Source organism: Myotis davidii, unplaced genomic scaffold (genome assembly GCF_000327345.1).
Source record: "Myotis davidii unplaced genomic scaffold, ASM32734v1 scaffold219, whole genome shotgun sequence".
Classification (NCBI taxonomy): Eukaryota; Metazoa; Chordata; class Mammalia; order Chiroptera; family Vespertilionidae; genus Myotis; species Myotis davidii.
This window is the reverse complement of record NW_006289831.1, coordinates 78412-83692: the sequence shown is the minus strand read 5'-3', so window position 1 is coordinate 83692 and position 5281 is coordinate 78412. Positions and strand designations below refer to the sequence as shown.

Here is a 5281-nt window from a genome sequence, read left to right as displayed (position 1 = left end):
TATTTGTTACATAGTTTCTTAAACTGCCAGCTCAGAGGCCTGCAGCCGCAGGGAACCTTGGTTTCCTCTGTCACTGAGGCAAGCAAACCTCATGTTAGTTTCAAGCTGCCTGGCTGCCGGCCGCATCATGGCTGTCAGCTAATTTGCATATCTCGCTTATTAGCCAATGGGAAGGGTAGGGGTCATACGCCAATTACCATGTTTCTCTTTTATTAGTGTAGATGTTCTCCTGGTATTTATAGTTTGTGATTCTACTACACAGTATTGAAAATACTTTGCTTCTGGTGGGGATAGATCCTCAACCCTACCTGTTGCTTGTCGGAGTGAAATTCTTGTAATATTCCAAGAAAAATAATTTTTTGGTGCAAGTAGGAGTGTTTTTTTGTGTGGAATTAAACCCTGGATTTCAAAGGCCTCCCTTTCCTCAGTCCTGCCATAGGTGTAGCTATGGCTTTAATTGTAAGGCTAGAATTAGAGCCAGTGTCCAAAGTCTCTGTTCCGTGTCAGGGTATAGTCCAGTCCAACATTGGGCTTGTTTAGTTTGTTTTTCCTGTTGCAGTTCATCAGTCCATTGCATGTTGCATCTGCCTGGCCCTTGGCCACACAGGCAAATACAAGAGAGCCAAGAGTCACAAGAACAACAGAGAGAACTCCTTTGTTATGGGACTATGTATTCCCAAATTTTCATGGGTTTACAGTGGCTACATCCACTCTGGCCAGTGATATCTGTCCCCAGATATAACTGTCTAATACTTTCCATATGTCACCAGAGCTTCCCTGGGCATGCAACTATCTCCTTTTTGTTGGACCCTTTCCTCTGTGATCTGCAGGCCATAGGTTGGTGATCCCTGAGGAGTGTGAGGGTGCAGCTTCCTGGAAAAATTGCATAAATCACCATGCTTATAATATCTGGCCTTCTTTTTGCTCCTTTCCTTTATTAATAACTAGCTAATTACAAAGGTATAACATTGATGTTTTCTTCCAATTTAACCATTGGTTTAGTACAGGGATGAAATTTTGGAGTTTACCTTTCATTATTTATGGTGGCAGTTTCTAACTTTTTAATTTATATTTCTCAATTAACTGAAGAAATTGAATTTTTCTTCTCATATTTATGGTTCACTTATATTTAGTTCTTGTATTGCACATTCTTTTTCTCTGTACTTTTCTCTAAGTATTGCTTTTAAAAAAATCCTCTCCCAAAGAAATGTTTATTGATTTTAGAGAGACATGAAGGGGGAGAGGGAGAAACATAAATTGGTTGTTTCCTATTTTTGCTCTGAGTGAGAATTGAACCCACAAACTTTTTGGTATACGGGACAGTGTTCTAACCAACTGAATCACCAGGCCATAGCTTGTAATATTACTTTTAACCTCATGTTCTCATTTTCTCTTTTAAAGCATGTACATGAATATAGAGCTTATGTCTCTTCCTCTCCCTGCACCTGTAAGAAGACTCAGAGGCAATCTTAAGCCTACATGCCATTAATCCTGACTCAAACCCCTTTCTCTCTTTTCTTAGGTTGTTCGCACAAACCAGTGTGCAGGAGAATTTGTTATTATTTTCCCTTGGGCTTACCACAGTGGTTATAACCAAGGCTACACCTTGGCTGAGGCTGTCAACTTTTGCACTGCTGACTGGGTGAGTTAAGGATATTGTGGGCTTAGAGATGGACAGACACAAGGATTAAAGGTAGAGGTTACTGTGGTGCATCTAAACACTGACTCCCAGACAGCACAGTTTCTTAAATTACTTACAGCTACCAGCTGGACGCCAATGTACTGAACACTACCGCCAGCTCCAGCGCTACTGTGTCTTCTCCTATGAGAAGCTCATCTGCAAGATGGCTGCCTTTCCAGAGAAGTTGGATCTGAATCTGGCTAGGGCTGTGCACAGGAGATGTTCATAATGGTGCAGGAGGAACGACATTTACAAAACGCTTTGTTGGAGAAGGTGGGTGGGTAGTGGGTACAGGGCTCAGAAATTCATTGAAGTATAATATGGAAGAGAGACAAAGACAAAATTTGAGTAAGCACTTTATGCTGCATCTCTAAGTCAGACATTTTAAATGGAAACAGAGACCATGTGTTTATATATTTTCCTTCCAATTTCCCTTCAGCTATCCTAACAAGGCTAAGCCCACAAAAGGGCTTAGTGTTGGCTGAAGTGGGGTGTCCATAATCCTGCTCCTGGTCTTTACAGTGTACTAGGGGCCCAGTGCATGAATTTGTGCACTTTGAAAGAAACTGGGCAGTGAAGCTGTGGTGGGCACATGGGGCAGGTCTCGGCCCATCCTCCAGACTCCCGGTTAGCCCCTCCCACTGTGGGGCTTGTTCCCTTGGCTGCCAGCGCTAACAGTGGGTGCGAGAGGTGGCTGCTGTCCTAGTCACCTTGTAAAAAACAAAACATTCCTTGCCTTTTTCCGCCCCCTCCAGATATTGCTACACCTTGGATGAGCTACTCATTATCTTATATAATCATTTTAGAGGATACAGAGGAAGTATCAGAGCTGTGTCAGGTGCCTTTTTTATTGCCTTTTTCCCCCCCTCCAGATATCAGTACACCTTGGATGGGCTACTCATTATCTTACATAATCTGAAGATTCGAGCTGAGTCCTGTGACTCCTGGGTAAACAAAGTAGGAATGGCCTTGGAGGTAGAGAATGGCCAGAAGTGCAGTAAGTTGATGAGAAATGGAAAGACACATGGGCAAGCTGTTTTGTTTCAGCATTCACAGCCTTTTTATTCCTCCTTTTTCTCTTTGAAACTTTTCTCTGTCTGCAGGCTTTGAAGAGCTAAGGGCATTGGAGTCTGAGACCTATGAGAAATGCTTTTCTAACAGTGAGCTGTTTCAACACCTGAAGAACTGCCTGGATGAAGCAGAAGCTTGTATTACCCAAGTCCTGGGGCTAATCAGTGGCCAAGAGGCTAGGTAAGTTAAAGAAAAGGGTGAAAAGGATGTCATTATGTGAAATGGATAACAAAAATGGATAGACCACAAATAATATACATAGCAAAAGTTAATAAGTAATATGTGGCCATATTAGTGATAAAAACTTACATATAACCTATTTGAAGAATCATGGGTTCAGCACTAAATTCTAGAGACAATGGCTAGATAAGACATGAAACAATGTAATATGAACTAGAAATCATTGAAAAAGACAGTTTCAAATATAAGATGTATAGGCATAGCTCATGATTCATGAATGTTTTGTTTTTTACAAGTTGAAAGCAAGATCCTCCATCAGCAACAAGATTATAACTTTTTTTTTTTTTATCAAGATACTGCAGTGGTCGGAACTGAACTGTAATATTTCTGAAGAATACTTATATTTTTTCTACTGTGAATAACAATGAGAATGAAGATGGGAAAGAAGAATTGTAGTCCCACCATACTTATGTAATTTCATAAATGTATTTGGGTATCAAGATTTAAACAAAAGTCATTTTTGGCTTTGTGGGTTAAAGGGAAATTTTTAAATTATATTTATGTAATGGTCATCAAAAGCATATGATACTTTTCTGGCTGAGAAATCAAGTTAATGGTTATATACACACTAGTGGCCTGGTGCACGAAATTCGTGCACAGGGCAGGAGGGTGTCCCTCAGCATGGCCTGCATCCTCTCTAATCTGGGACCCCTGTGGGATCAGGCCTACACCAGCAGTTGGACATCCCTCTCGCAATCTGGGACTACTGACTCCTAACCACTCACCCACCTGCCTGCCTGATTTCCCCTAACCACTCTGCCTGCAGGCCTGCTACCCCCAACTGTCCCCTCTGCTGGCCTGCTCATTCCCAACTGCGCCCCTCCTGCCAGCCTGATTGCCCCCAATTTACCTCTATTGACAGCCTACTTGCCCCCAACTGGCTTCCCCTTCCAACCTGCTCACCCCCTCGGTCCCCCTACCAGCCTGATAACCCCCAATGTGCCTCTCCTGTCCCCACAGCTTGGTCACCACAACTGCCGTCCCATTCTGGCCTGATCACTCAAAACTGCTGGCCCCTAACCACTTCTACCTCGACCCTGCCACCATGGCTTTGTCCAGAAGAATGTTGGAAGGTCTCCTGGAAGGTCTCCCAGTCTCCCATATTACCCTTTTATTATTATAGATAGAGGCCTGGTGCACGGGTGGGGGCTGGATGATTTGCCCTGAAGCATGTCCTGGATCAGGGTGGGGTTTACCTTGTGAGGTGGGGTGGCCTGGGCAAGGGGCCTATAGTGGTTTGGATGCCAGCCAAGCCCCCATGGGGGGAGGGTCCCCACTGAGGATGGTGCCAGCCTGGGCTAGGGGCTGGGGCAGTTTGCAGGCCAGCCATGCCCACATGGGGTGAGGTTCCCTGGAGGTGCATTGCCAGTCTGGGTGAGGGGCTGATGGCCATTTGCAGGCTGACCACACACCCCAGCAGGGACCTTCACCCCACAGGTCATGTCCAGCCTGGGTAAGGGGCTGAGGAGTGTTTTCAGGCTGGCCATGGCCCCCAGCGGGACACTTACCTCGGTTGTGGCATGGCCAGCTTGGGTGAGGGGCTGAGGGCCATTTGCAGTCCCCTTCTTAGGCATCCAGCCGGATGACCCAAGCTTCCTGTATGCTCAGGCCAGCTCCGTGGCCACTGCCCACAGGCCCCTTCTTCAGTGGCTGGCCCAGGTGAGCAGGAAGCTTGGCTTCCTCAGTCACAGGGGGTGACCCAAGACTGCTGCCTGCTCCAGCTGGCTCCATGGCCACCACCATCTTTGTCCTAATTTGTATATTTCCTCCTGATTGGCTGTGGGGAATCACAGAGGTATGGCCAATTTACATATTTCTCTATTATTAGTGTAGATACTTTGTAATTTTCGGGTAAGAATAGAAAGAACAAGAGCTATTATAATGTACAAGTCAGATTTTCTTAATGTTTTTTTAAATTAAATCTTTATTGTTCAGATTATTACAGTTGTTCCTCTTTTTTCCCCCCATAGCTCCTCTCCATCGGGTACCCACCCCACCCTCTGCCTTTACTCTCCGACTGTACTCATCCATAGGTGTATGACTTTTGTCCAGTCTCTTCCTGCACCACACATACCCTTTTCCCATCAAGAATTGTCAGTTAACCCTTTGAGTGCCAACCAATATCCTAGGACAGGGGTGGGCTACCCCTGACACACGTGCCAAAAAAGGCATGCCAGTAACAGTCTACTCCCTTTCTATGCCCCTGATTCTGTTGTATTCACCAGTATATTCTATTCATCAGTTCTTTTATTCACTTGTTGATATGTATTTTTAGATATGTATTTTTTA

General features: G+C 44.7%; 1 pseudogene; it reads left to right on the top strand.

Annotated features, from left to right (window-relative positions):
• LOC102752365 overlaps positions 1-5281 on the top strand; it is a 71731-nt pseudogene that overhangs the window by 58095 nt on the left and 8355 nt on the right.